This window comes from Trachypithecus francoisi, unplaced genomic scaffold (assembly GCF_009764315.1).
Source record: "Trachypithecus francoisi isolate TF-2019V2 unplaced genomic scaffold, Tfra_2.0 Lachesis_group20, whole genome shotgun sequence".
Lineage (NCBI taxonomy): Eukaryota > Metazoa > Chordata > Mammalia > Primates > Cercopithecidae > Trachypithecus > Trachypithecus francoisi.
In genome coordinates this window covers 34,891,743-34,906,950 of record NW_022681466.1, presented here as the reverse complement: position 1 = coordinate 34,906,950, position 15,208 = coordinate 34,891,743, and the positions used below count along the sequence as shown (strand labels likewise).

The 15,208-nt window shown below is 44.3% G+C and overlaps 1 pseudogene; it reads left to right on the top strand.

Moving 5' to 3' along the window:
- Positions 1–912: 912 nt before the first annotated feature.
- On the top strand, positions 913–2,303 carry LOC117066503 (annotated as a pseudogene).
- Positions 2,304–15,208: the final 12,905 nt, after the last annotated feature.

Below are 15,208 nucleotides of genomic sequence, written 5' to 3'. Positions count from 1 at the left end.
CCACGCCTGGTCCCTTATCCGTGTTTTGATACTACATTGTATAAAACACCAAGTGCTTCCATTGGACATAAGGTACATCTAAAGTTTACTATAAACTTCTTCTACAAGTAAAGGGGTGACTAATTTGTTTTGGAACCCTCTTTGACCTATGACAAAACTCTCTAGATTTAATGACTGATTTTAAGATTCCAAACAATTTGTCAATCTAACGTACATTACTGGTTGGATGCAGTGGCTCACGCCTGTAATCCCAGCACTTCGGGAGGCTGAGGCAGGTGAATCACCTGAGGTCAGGAGTTCAAGACCAGCCTGGCCAATATGGTGAAACACCGTCTCTACTAAAAATACAAAAGTTAGCTGGGCATGGTGGCGCAAGCCTGGAGTCCCAGCTACTCGGGAGGCTGAGGCAGGAGAATTGCTTGAACCCAGGAGGCAGAGGTTGCAGTGAGTTGAGATGGCACCACTGCACTCCAGCCTGGACAACAGAGTGAGACTCCATCTCAAAAAAATTAAAAAATATCTTTCTGCAGCCGGGCGTGGTGGCTCACATCTGTAATCCCAGCACTTTGGGAGGCCAAGGCGGGTGGATCACAAGGTCAGGAGATCGAGACCATCCTGGCTAACACAGTGAAACCCCATCTCTACTAAAAATATATATATGTATATATACAAAAAAATTAGCTGGGCGTGGTGGCGGGCGCCTGTAGTACCAGCTACTCAGGAGGCTAAGGCAGGAGAATGGCGTGAACCCGGAAGGCAGAGCTTGCAGTGAGCCAAGATCGCGCCACTGCTCTCCAGCCTGGACGACAAAGCGAGACCCTCCCTGTCTCAAAAAAAAAAAAAAAAAAATCAGCTTTCTGCCTGTGGACACTGCTGAGGAAGCATCATTAAGTCTCTCTTCTGCTTGCCATCATGTGTAAGTCAGAGTCTCCTAAAGAGCCCGAACAACTGAGGAAGTTCTTCATTAGGGGGTTGAGCTTTGAAACAACTGATGAGAGCCTGAGGAGCCATTTTGAGCAATGGGAATGCTCACGGACTGTGTGGTCATGAGACATCCAAACACCAAGTGCTCCAGGGGCTGTGGGTTTGTCACATATGCCACTGTGGAGGAGGTGAATGCAGCCATGAATGAAAGGCCACACAAGGTGGATGGAAGGGTTGTGGAAACAAAGAGAGCTGTCTCAAGAGAAGATTCTCAAAGACCAGGTGCCCCCTTAACTGTGAAAAAGATATTTGTTGGTGGCACTAAAGACATTGAAGAACATCACCTAAGAGATTCTTTTTTTTTTCAGATGGAGTCTTGCTCTGTTGCCAGGTTGGAGTGCAGTGCTGCAATCTCGGCTCACTGCAACCTCCGCCTCCTGGGTTCAAGCGATTCTCCTGCCTCAGCATCCCAAGTAGCTGGGACTACAGGCACACACCACCACACCCAGCTAATTTTTGTATTTTTATTAGAGACAGGGTTTCACCACATTGGCCAGATGGTCTCGATCTCTTGACCTCATGATCCACCTGCCTCAGCCTCTCAAAGTGCTGAGATTACAGGCGTGAGCCACTACGCCCGGCCAAGAGATTATTTTGAACAGTACGAAAAAATTAAAGTGATTGAAATCATGACTGACTGAGGCAGGGGCCAGAAAAGGGGCTTTGCCCCTGTAACCTTTGATAACCATGACTCCGTGGATGGATTGTCATTCAGAAATACCATGCTATGAATGGCCACAACTGTGAAGTTAGGAAAGCCCTGTCAAAGCAAGAGATGGCTAGTGCTTCATCCAAAGAGGTCAAAGTTGTTCTGAAAACTTTGGTGGTGGTTGTGAAAGTGGTTTCAGAGGGAATGACAACTTTGGTCGTGGAGGAAACTTCATGATCATGGTGGCTTTCGTGGCAGCTCTGGTGGTGGTGGATATGGTGGCAGTGGGAATGGCTACAATGCATTGGTAATGATGGAAGCAATTTTGGAGGTGTTGGAAGCTACAATTATTTTGGCAATTAAAACAATCAGTCTTCAAATTTGGGACCGATGAAGGGAGGAAACTTTGGAGGCAGAAGCTCTGGCCCCAATGGTGGTGCAGGCCAATACTTTGCCAAACCATGAAACTAAGGTGGCTATGGAGGTTCCGGTAGCAGAAGTAGCTATGGCAGTGGCAGAAGATTTTAATTAGGAAACAAAGCTTAGCAGGAGAAGAGAGCCAGAGAAGTGACAGGGAAGCTACAGGTTACAACAGATTTGTGAACTCAGCCAAGCACAGTGGTGGCGGGGCATAACTGCTACAAAGAAGACATGTTTTAGAAAAATACTCATGTGTATGGGCAAAAAACTCGAGGACTGTATTTGTGACTAATTGTATAACAGTTTATTAGTTTCTCTTCTGTGGAAAGTGTAAAGCATTCCAACAAAGGGTTTTAATGTAGTTTTTTTTTTTTTTTTTTGCACCCATGCTGTTCATTGCTAAATGTAATAGTCTGATCATGATGCTAAATAAATGTCTTTTTTTTTTTTTTTTGAGATAGAATCTTGCTCTGTCACCTAGGCTGGAGTGCAGTGGCGCGATCTCGGCTCACTGCAACCTCCACCTCCTGGATTCAAGTGATTCTTCTGCCTCAGCCTACCCAGTAGCTGGGACTACAGGGGCACACCACCATGCCCAGCCAATTTTTGTATTTTTAGTAGAGACGGGGTTTCACTATACTGGCCAGGCTGGTCTCAAATTCCTGACCTGGTGATCCACCTGCCTTGGCCTCCCAAAGTGCTGGGATTACAGGTGTGAGCCACCACACCCGCCATAAATGTCTTTTTTAAAAAATAATGACAATTTAAAAAAAATAAAGTACATTACTTTAGGATCGAATGTGGATATATTCAAAACAATGTACTGAAAATGGGTCTTTATTTTCCAGTGTCAGGCCTCTGAGCCCAAGCTAAGTCATCATATCCCCAGTGACCTGCACATATACATCTAGAGGGCCTGAAGCAACTGAAGATCCACAGAAGTGAAAATAGCTTAACTGATGACATTTCACCATTGTGATTTGTTTCTACCCCACCCTAACTGATCAATGTATTTTGTAATCTCCCCCACCCTTAAGAAGCTTCTTTGTAATTCTCCCCACCCTTGAGAATGTACTTTGTGAGATCCACCCCCTTCCCCCAAAACATTGCTCTTAACTCCACTGCCTATCCCAAAACCTATAAGAACTAATGATAATCCCACCCTCCATGCTGACTCTCTTTTTGGACTCAGCCCACCTGCACCCAGGTGAAATAAACAGCCACGTTGCTCACACAAAGCCTGTTTGGTAGTCTCTTCACACGGACATGTGAAGCAACATACACATGAATGAGCCCATACAACAACTTCTGATTGATCTTACTAAACACCACTTTCTTTTTATAATTTGTATTTATTTATTTTTTTCTTGAGACAGGATCTCTGTCATCCAGGCTGGAGTGCAGTGGTGTGATCTCAGCTCACTGCAGCCTCAACCCCCTGGGCTCAGGTGATCCTCGTACCTCAGCCTCCTAAGTAGCTGGAATACAGGCACATGCCACCACGCCTGGCTAATTGCAAAATTTCTTGTAGAGACAGAGTTTTGCCATGTTGCCCAGGCTGGTCTTGAACTCCTGGGCTCAAGTGATTCTTCTGCCTCAGCCTCCAAAGTGCTGGGATTACAGGCGTCAGCCACCACACCTGATTGACGTATTTATTTAAAACACTCAGTTATTAATAAAACATGTCCATCTTGTGCCAACTTTAATTGACTGAGAGTGGATGCCTGGAATTCTGTGTTGAGAAGGAATATGAGGCTAAGTCCAGGCTGATCCAGAGTGACTCTGATATCAATTGTATCTACCACAGCTATGGGTAAGCACAGTGGTAGCATAAGTGCTATATACCATTGCTGAATTAGAGCATAAACTTTCTATAAATTAAAAAAAAAAAGATTAATTGTATTTTCGGCTGGGCAAGGTGGCTCGTGCCTGTTATCCCAGTACTTTAAGAGGTGGTCAGATCACTTGAGGTCAGGAGTTTGAGACCAACCTGGCCAACATGGTGAAACCCAGTCTCTGTGAAACATACAAAAATTAGCCAAGTGTGATGGCAGTTGCCTGTAATTCCAGCTACACGGGAGGCTGGGGCAGGGAGAACTGCTTGAACCCAGGAGGCAGAGGTTGCAGTGAGCCAGGATTGCATCACTGCACTCCAGCCTGGGCAACAAAAGCAAAAACTCTGTCTCAAAAAAAAAAAAAAAAGGCCGGGCGCGGTGGCTCAAGCCTGTAATCCCAGCACTTTGGGAGGCCGAGACGGGCAGATCACGAGGTCAGGAGATCGAGACCATCCTGGCTAACACAGTGAAACCCCGTCTCTACTGAAAAATACAAAAAATTAGCCGGGCGAGGTGGCGGGCGTCTGTAGTCCCAGCTACTCGGGAGGCTGAGGCAGGAGAATGGCGTAAACCCGGGAGGCGGAGCTTGCAGTGAGCTGAGATCCGGCCACTGTACTCCAGCCGGGGCGACAGAGCAAGACTCCGTCTCAAAAAAAAAAAAAAAAAAAATTTTATTTTCTCCTCTCATGGAAATTAGAACGAAACTAGGAATATAACACAAGTATGCCAAACCATTTAAACTAAATGAGAACTAGGGGGAAAAGAGTCAAACTAATGAAGGCCATTTTTAATAAAAATAATACCATTTTATTATCTGCTAAATGAAAAACTAACACTCCAGGCCGGGCGTGGTGGCTCACGCCTGTAATCCCAGCACTTTGGGAGGCCAAGACAGGTGGATTCACGAGGTCAGGAGTTCAAGACCAGGCTGGCCAACATGATGTAACCCCGTCTACCAAAAACACAAAAATTAGCCAGGCAGACTGCCAGGCGCCTGTAATCCCAGCTGCTTGGGAGGCTGAGGCAGGAGAATCACTTCGATCTGGGAGGCGGAGGTTGCAGTGAGCAGAGATCATGCCACTGCACTCCAGTCTGGGCAACAGAGCAAGACTCCATCTCAAAGAAAAAAATAAAAGAAAAGAAAAATTAACACTCCAAGTTACTCCTCAAATGTTTCAGGAATGCATACCTGAGCCATCAGCTGTTTCATGTAAGGGTGAAAGAGGAAGGAAACAGAAATTTGTGTTAAAAGGAAGCAAGCTGGGGCCGGATGTAAAGAAAGTAAGGGACACACCTGGGCAGGAAGAGAGGAAAAAACATTCTATGAGGAAAGAGAGACTGATACAAAGAAAAAGAGAAAGTAAAATTTTCCTATCTGGGTGAAGAATATTAAGAAAATCGGCCACATGCTGTGGCTCCCGCCTGTAATCCTAGAACTTTGAGAGGCCAAGGCAGGAGGATCACGAGAGCCCAGGAGTTTGAGACCAGCCTGGGCAACACAGGGAGACCCTGAGCTACAAAAAATCAAAAAACTAGCCAGGCATGGTGGTGTACACCTGTGGTGCCAGCTACTTCGGAGGCTGAGGTGGGAGGATCACTTGAGCCCTAGAGGTTGAGTCTGCAGTGAGCCATGATCATGCCACTGCACTCCAGCCTGAGCAACAGAGTGAGATCCTGTCTCAAAATAATAATAATAATAATAATAATTAATAATAATGAAAGTTTAAAATAATATTAAGAAAATAATATCCAGCCGGGCGCGGTGGCTCAAGCCTGTAATCCCAGCACTTTGGGAGGCCGAGATGGGCGGATCACGAGGTCAGGAGATCGAGACCATCCTGGCTAACACGGTGAAACCTCGTCTCTACTAAAAATACAAAAAAAAAACTAGCCGGGCTAGGTGGCGGGCGCCTGTAGTCCCAGCTACTCTGGAGGCTGAGGCAGGAGAATGGCATAAACCCGGGAGGCGGAGCTTGCAGTGAGCTGAGATCCGGCCACTGCACTCCAGCCCGGGCGACAGAGCAAGACTCTGTCTCAAAAAAAAAAAAAAAAAAAAAAAAAAGAAAATATCCAAAATTTGGAAATGAGTAGAAGAGATGAGTGAGTCTTTTTCATGGAATGCAGGATGTTGTTTAGACCCTCTGGGAATTATCTGATTATGTAGGCGTGTGCATCGTAATTTGATTTTCTTTTTCTTTTTTTGAGAGGGAGTCTCTCTCTGTCGCCCAGGCTGAAGTGTAGCGGTGTAGCCGTAGCTCACTGCAACCTCCACCTCCTCGGTTCAAGTGATCCTCCTGCTTCAGCTTCCCAAGTAGCTGGGATTACAGGCATGCACCACCACGCCCAGCTAATTTTTGTACTTTTAGTAGAGATGGGAGTTTAACCATGTTGGCCAGGGTGGTCTCAAACTCCTGGACTCAACAGATCCTTTGGCCTTGGGCTCCCAAAGTGCTGGGATTACAGATGTGAGTCATCGCACCTGGCCTGACTTATTTTCTGTTTATATTTGCATAAGAGACAAGTTTTTAACTTATGAAAATTTTATCTTAACAACAATTTGTGTAGGAATATAATGATTAGCTAAGAAGTAGGTAAAAAGATGACCTAGACTTTGGATTCAATAATAATAGGCAACAGGAGAGCCACTGTGAAGTTAACAAATAGCCCACTGGTGTTTTGGCTTTTTTTTTTTTTTTTTTTTTGAAACAGAGTCTTGCTCTGTTCCCCAAGCTGAAGTGCAGTGGCATGACCTCGGCTCACTGCAACCTCCACCTCCCTGGTTCAAACGATTCTCGTGCCTCAGCCTCCTGAGTAACTGAGATTACAGGTGCCTGCCACCATACCTGGCTAATTTTGTTTTTTTTTTTTAGTAGAGATGGGTTTCGACATGTTGGCCAGGCTGGTCTCAAACTCCTGGGCTCAAGTGGTTTGCCTGTGTTGGCCTCCCAAAGTGCTGGGATTACAGGTGTGAGACCCCATGCTCAGCCTGTTGGTGTTTTGTTTTGTTGGAGACAGGGTCTCACTCTGTTGCCCAGGCTGGAGTGCAGTGATGCAGTCTTGGCTCACTGCAACCTCTGAGTCCTGGATTCAAGTGATTCTCATGCCTCAACCTCCTGCGTAGCTGGGACCACAGGTACGCACCACCATGCCCGGCTAATTTTTGTATTTTTAGTAGAGACAGGCTTTTACCATGTTGCCCAGACTACTCTCAAACTCCTGAGCTCAACTGATCCTCCCACCGTGGCCTCCCAAAGTGCTGGGATTACAGGTGTAAGCCACCGCACCGCGCCACAAATAGCCCTTTGTATCCATGGGTTCCACATCTGTGGTTTCTGCATCTGTGGATTTAGCCAACTAAGGACTGAAAATATTTAGGGGCAGGCCTGGCATGGTGACTCATTTTGGGAGGCTGAGGTGAGCGGATCACTTGAGGTCAGGAGTTTGAGACTAGCCTGGCCAATATAGTGAAACCCAGTCTCTACTAAAAATACAAAAATTAGCTGGGCATGGTGGTACACACCTGTAATCGCAGCTACTCAGGAGGCTGAGGCAGGAGAATCACTTGAACCCGGGAGGCAGAGGTTGTAGAAAGCCAAGACCGTGCCACTGCACTCTAGCCTATGTGACAGAGTGAGAATCCATCTCAGAAAAAAAAAAAAAAAAAAAAAAAATTTGGGTGGTGAAAAAAAGGTTGGTTGTGTCTGAACTAAACATGTATAGACTTTTTTCCCTTATTATTCCCAAAGTAATAATAGTATAATTACTATTTATATAGCAATTACATTGTATTAAATAGTTTAAGAAATCTAAGATGATTTAAAGTATATAGATGTGTATAGATTATATGCAAATACTACATCATTGTATATAAGGGACCTGAGCATCCATGGATTTTGGTGTCCACACAGGGTCCTGGAACCAATTCCCTGGAGATACTGAGGGATGACATATCCACTCTCTTCTCGGATGAGGAAATGGTGACTGAGCATTTATTATTCTCTAAGTTTGTACTTGTGCCTATGTGGGTGACTATGTAGGTGTCCCCATTTTCACAGCAATATCTGAAGCTGTAAGATTCATAAAGAATCTTGCCTGTAAAGAAAGCAATCTTGCCTGTACAGCAGCTTGCCTGTAAAGAAAGCCTACAGAAGTGGGGAAATCAGTAGAATATGAAAGTTTAGGGAAGAAAGATTCCAGGAGGTGGGAACAACCTATAGTGTAGAATGCTGCAAAAATGTCAAGCAGGATGAGGTTTGAAAAGTGTCCATTCATTCGTTTACTCCATAAATATTTATTGGCCTCTTAGTACATGCCAAGAACTATATTAGGCATTAGGTACAGTAATAAACAAAGCCAGGCCAGGCGCAGTGGCTCATGCCTGTAATCCTAGCACTTTGGGAGACTGAGGCGGGCAGATCACCTGACATTAGGAGTTGAGACCAGTCTGACCAATATAGCAAAACCCCGTCTCTACTAAAAATATAAAACTTAGCCAGGAGTGGGGGCGCATGCCCCTAATTCCAGCTACTTGGGAAGCTGAGACAGGAAAATCGCTTGAGCCCAGGAGGCAGAGGTTGCAGTGAGCCAAAATCATGCCACTGCACTCCAGCCTGGGTGACAAAGTGAGACTCCGTTTCAAAAATATAAAAATAAAAATAAAGCTGGGCTCCGTGGCTCACGCCTGTAATCCCAGCACTTTGGGAGGGCGAGGCAGGAGGATCACCTGAGGTCGGGAGTTCAAGACCAGCCTGGCCAACATGGTGGAACCACGTCTTTACAAAAATACAAAAATTTGCAGGACGTGATGGTAGGTGCCTGTAATCCCAGCCACTAGGGAGGCTGAGGCAGCAGAATTGCTTGAAACTGGTAGACGGAGGTTGCAGTGAGCTGAGCTCGCACCATTGCACTCCAGCCTGGGCGACACAGCAAGACTCTGTCTCAAAAAAAAATAAATAAATAAAATAAAATAAATAAGTTTAAAAAGTAAAATAAAATAGGCCAGGTGCAATGGCTCATGCCTATAATCCCAGCACTTTGGGAGGCCGAGGAGGGCAGATCACTTGAGGCCAGGAGTTTGAGACCAGCCTGGCCAACATGGAGAAACCTCGTCTCTACAAAAAATACAAAAATTAGCTAGGCTTGGTGGCACACATCTGTAATCCCAGCTACTTGAGAGGCTGAGGCAGGAGAATCACTTGAACCAAGGAGATGGAGATTGCAGTGACCAAGAACACGCCACTGCACTCCAGCCGAGGCTACAGAGTGAGACACCATAATACAATACAATACAATACAATGCAACAAAATAAAATAAACAAAATCAGAATTGTTCCTGCTGACATTCAGTATAGTGAAAGAGACATACATTTAATGACTCATTTAAGAAATAAGCTGAATATGGTGACTCACACTTGTAATCCTAACATTTTGGGAGGCCAAGATGAGGGGATAGCTTGAGGCCAGAAGTTCAAGAGCAGCCTGGGCAACAAAGCAAGATCCCGTCTCTATAAAAAATAAATTAGTGGGCCAGGCACAGTGGCTCACGCCTGTAATCCCAGCACTCTGGGAGGCCGAGGCTGGTGGATCACTTGAGGTCAGGAGTTCCAGACCAGCCTGGCCAACATGGTGAAACCCCGTCTGTACTAAAAATACAAAAAATTAGCCACGCATGGTGGCAGGGGCCTGTAATCCCAGCTACTCAGGAGGCTGAGGCAGGAGAATCGTTTGAACCCAGGAGGCGGATGTTGCAGTGAGCCAAGATCGCAGCATTGCACTCTAACCTGGGCAACAAGAGCAAAACTCCGTCTCAAAAAAAAAAAAAAACCAAAAATAAAAATAAATTAGTGGATGCAGTAGTGTACATCTGTAGTCTCAGCTACTCAGGAGGCTGAAGCTAGAGGATCACTTGAGCCTGGGAGATCGAGGCTGCAGTGACAGTGCCACTGCATTGCAGCCTGGGGAAAAGAATGAGACCCTGTCCCAAAAAAAAGAAGAAAAAAAAAAAAAAAGAAGTATTAACATTTTAAGACTCCAGTGCCAGTCGAGATGGAGTAGTCCACTATAGCTTATTTCTATTGCTGGTTATAACTAAACACTCCGGAATAAATACAAAAAGCAACTACCTGTGCACTCTGAAAAGTAAACAAATGCAGAGTCAAACTTGGAGAAAGGAGCCCACATGGGAGTGAGTTTCCGTGTGTGTATATGTGTGTGTGTGATCTGAGGACAGGCACGCGGTGAGCTGTGGCAGTGCAGTGTGAACAGCTAAAACTCCCAGAGAAGCCCTGTCTGTGTAGATCAAGGAACTCAGAAAGTGAGTCCCTGGGTGTCAGAGCTGTAAGGGAGAAATGTCCATTTATTCCCTCTCTCTCTTGCTGTGGCAGTGGCATGGGCAACTAACCCTCCCTGAGAAGCCCCATCATTCTGGCTCTAGGGCAGGCAGGAAGTTGAGAAGAATCCCAGAGAGGAGACCTAGAGAAGGGTTCTCCTGACTCCGTGCATGAATAAGCATCTGTCCAGGGCTCATTCCTGAGGTGCGTATACACAGAATACCCCAAAGTGGCACAGCAAAAGCCTCAAAAACTGAACAACGACATAAGGCACAAGACCAAGTCTATCCCCCAAAGGGCACAGATAGATGTAGGATGATCTAAAGCAGCACAGGACAGGCTTTGAAAACTGTCTTGACATTGGAATCCACAGGGAGAAAAAAAGGCAAGACAGACCTTGAAGTCTCAATCCAACCAGGATGACTGAATGCTGAAAACAACTAAAATCAGCATTCTCTGGAGGACTTTAATAGGACCCAGAGAGTCACAAAGGAATATTCAAACTGTTCAGCATACAAACTGGTATTATTCAACATACAAAGAGTCATGAAAAAGTGACCATTCTCAAGCGAAAAAGATAATCAACAGATACCAATGCCAAGATGATTGAATTATCAAAGACTTTAAAAAAGCTATTATCATCTCATCATGCTCTATAAGATAAAAGTGAACATGCTTGAAGTAAATGTTGAGATAGAAGTTCTCAACAGAAGAAAAAACTATGAAAAGGAACCAAACAGAAAATTTACAACTGAAAAATATATCTGAAATAAAAAATTTCACTAGATGATATCAATAATAGGATAAAGATTACCAATAGAGGAAAGAGTTAGTGAAGATGGATCAAGAGAAATTGTCCAGGCCAGGCATGGTGGCTCATGCCTATAATCCCAGCACTTTGGGAGGCCAAGGTGGGTGGATCACCTGAGGTCAGGAGTTCGAGACCAGCCTGGTCAACATGTTGAAACCCTGTCTCTACTAAAAATACAAAAATTAGCCGGGCATGGTGGTAGGCTCCTATAATCCCAGCTACTGGGGAGGCTGAGGCAGGAGAATCACGTGAAACTGGGAGGTGGAAATTGCAGTGAGCCGAGATCATACCAATGCACTCTAGCCTGGGCGACAGAGCGAGACTCCATCTCAAAAAAAAGAAACAAACAGGCTGGGCGCAGTAGCTCACGCCTGTAATTCTAGCACTTTGGGAGGCCAAGGCGGGTGGATCACCTGAGGTTAGGAGTTCAAGATCACCTGGCCAACATGGAGAAGTCCCGTCTCCACTAAAAATACAAAAAAATTAGCCGGGCATGGTGGCGGGCACCTGTAATCCCAGCTACTCAGGAGGCTGAGCCAGGAGAATTGCTAGAAGCCTGGGGGTGAGGGTTGCAGTGAGCTGAGACGGCACCACTGCACTCCAGCCTGGGCGACAGAGTAAGACTCCATCTCAAAAAAAAAAAAAAAAGGAAACAAAAAATGAGAAAAACTTACAGCTGACATCCTTAATGGTAAAAGGCTGAATGTATTCCCCTTAAAATCAGGAGCATGGCACAGATGTCTACAGTCACCATTTCTATTTAATTGATTAATAACATCACATTGGCAGTTACAGTTAACACAATAAAGCAAGAAATAAAAGGCACAGGCATCAGAAAGGAAGAAGCTGTTTCTATTTGTAGACAACACTGTCTACAAAGAATCTACAAAAAAAAGGCTCTGAAAATGCATAAATGAGAAATGGGCAATGTTATTCAAAGTCACAGCTTTTACTCAAATTTTCTATCTCCAGATCCTTACATCAAATTGCCAACTGGATATCTTCACCTGTATGTTTCCCAGGAACTCCTAAGACTCAGTATTTCCAAGCCAAATTTATTGATATCTGTCCAAACTTGGTCTTTCAGAAAAATTCCCTATTCATCTGGTAATGCCACCAATTTACTTATTCTTATATAACTTCCCAATATTGATTTATCCATCTATCCGTGCTAAAAAATGAAGATTTCTCTTAGACTATTCCTCTTACCTGCCCCATATACTTGGTTAGTTAGGCTATCAGTTAATCTTGTTATGAAACCAACTGCCCCAAACCTAGAGGCTTAAAAGAAAATAATCTATAGGCCAGGGATGGTGGCTCATGTCCGTAATCCCAGCACTTTGGGAGGCTGAGGCGGGCAGATCACAAGGTCAGGAGTTTGAGAAAAGCTTGGCCAATATGGTGAAACCCCGTCTCTACTAAAAATACAAAAATTAGCTGGGCATGGTGGCAGATGCCTGTAGTCCAACTACTCGGGAGGCTGAGGCAGCAGAATAGCTTGAACCCAGGAGACAGAGGTTGCAGCGAGCTGAGATCATGCCACTGCATTCCAGCCTGGGTGACAGAGCAAGACTCCATCTCAAAAAAAAAAGAAAGAAAAAAAAGAAGAGAATCTATATTTCCTATAATTATATGTGTAGACTGGCTCATTCTAGTATGGCCTCACACATATGTTTGGGGCTTCAACTGAGAATGCTGAGACAACTGGGAAGGCTGGGAGAGCTAGGGACACTCTCAAAGTGGTCTTATCTTCTAGGAGGCTAGCCTTGATCTAATCAAATTGTGGCAAAGGGTTGCCAGCAGTAGAGTGTGAACCCCAATGTGGAAGAATTTTTCAAGTCTCTACTAACATTACAATTGCTATTGTCCCAAGGGTCAAAGGAAATCACTTAAATCAGTCTGGGAGGAGGCTACCCAAGGTTATGGACATAGGTAGGTGTGAAAAATTGGTGTGGGTAGTGGAGGGGGCGACGGAGCTTAACTGCAACAATCTAGGACACTTAACCCTACTGATTCTATTTCATAACCTCTCCAATCTCATTCTTCCTCTTGAATCCCACTTCACTGACAAGTTAAAGACCTCATCTTGTACCTGAACTACTTACAATAGTCTCCTAATGGAGCTTGCATTGCTACTATTAGCATATGAATTTTCTGAAAAACAAATCCAGTCACACAATTCTGTTGCTTAAAACTCAGTAGCTTCCCTTTGGCCATTAGAATAAACTACTAAGTGAGGCCCACAAGGTCATTTTCTAGCTCCTACTTACCTGACTTACCTCTTACTACTCTACGCACCCTACTCTTCCAAATGTGAGAAACAGTCCTTAAAGGACCATGGTATTTCAATACCACCATTTTCCATATAATGTTTCTATCTGCAATGCCTTACTACTGCTTGTGTCCTGGTAGATATCAACTTATTCTTAAGATTTCATCCAGAAGGCTGAGGCACTAGAATCACTTAAACCCAGGAGGCAGAGGTTGCAGTGAGCCAAGATTGCGCCACTGTACTCCAGCCTGGGCAACAAAGCAAAACTCTGCCTCAAAAGAAAAAAAAAAAAGATTTTGTCTTAAATATCACAAATTTAACGAAAGATTTCTTGCCTGACAAAGTTAAATGCTTCTACCTTTTGCTTCCATTGCATCACACAGAACCTTCAATTATAGTGTTTTCTCCAAAATACAGTAATTATTTGTTTTCAGGTCTAACTATTTCCATCACCATGAGATGGAAACTTTTTTTTTTTTTTTGAGATGGAGTCTTGCTCTGTCACCCAGAATGGAGTGCAGTGGCATAATATTGGCTCACTGCAAACTCCGCCTCTGGGGTTCAAGTAATTCTCCTGCCTCAGCCTCCTGAGTAGCTGGATTACAGGCGCGCACCACCAAGCCTGGCTAATTTTTGTATTTTTAGTAGAGATGGGGTTCTGCCATGTTAGCCAGGATGGTCTTGAACTCCTGACCTCAGGTGATCCGCCTGCCTCACCCTCCCAAAGTGCTGGGATTACAGGCATGAGCCACTGCACACGGCCCTAATTTTTATATTTTTAGCAGAAATAGAGTTTCACCATGTTGGCCAGGCTAGTCTTGAACTGCTGACCTCAAGTGATCTACCCGCTCTGGCCTCCCAAAGTGCTGAGATTACAGGTGTGAGCCATCGTGCCTGGCCTGAGACTCTATTATGTCTCTCTCTGCAATATCTAGTATTATTCTTAACACTCAGTAAGTAATTGGTGAATGCTTTTTGAATTGGTTAATTTAAATTAAAATGTCTATTTCCAACAGTCCAGATGCCAGTGGAAAGAAAGTGGGAAGGGATAGCATTAGGAGATATACCTAATGTAATGACGAGTTAATGGGTACAGCACACCAACATGGTACATGTGTACATATGTAACAAACCTGCACGTTGTGCACATGTACCCTAAAACTTAAATTAAAAAGAAAAAAATAAAATTTATCAGATAACGCCTGTCACCAGGTCAAATTTTATCAATTCAGTACTTTCTTTCTTCAGATATGTCACGTTTCAGTCAAGTTACTTAGGTGAAATGCAGCTCCAAGTGCACTAATAAACTTTTAATATACCTTCAGTGTTATGAGTATGTTAACAGGAGAAATTTTTTTTTTTTTTTTTTTGAGACAGGGTCTCACTCTATCCCCAGACTGGAGCAATAACGGCTCATTGCAGCCTTGACCTCCCTGGCTCAAGGGATCCTCCCACCTCAGCCTCCTGAGTAGCTGGGACTACAGGCCCTTGTCACCATGCCCAGCTAATTTTAACATTCCTTTTTCTAGAGACAGGGTCTCTCTATGTCGCCCAGGCTGCTCTCCACCTCCTGGGCTCAAGTGATCTTCTCAACCTCAGCCTCCCAAAGTGCTAGGATTGTAGGAATGAACCACAGTGTCTGGCCAAGATGAGAATTTAAACACTACATTTGGTATTCTGAATTTACAAATGTACCAAACGTACCAAAATTATCAGTGTACTAATACATACTGGTGTTCCATTGTGGCTGTGGCTGAATTATATGATAGTCTTTTTTTTTTTTTTCCTGTTTCCTAAATTTTCACACATTTTGAAGTTTAAAAATATCCACGACATAGTTGAAACGTTAGCTTACACAAATCTCCTCGGAAAATTCACTATAGTTTGGAGGCTGGCTCTCACCCTTAC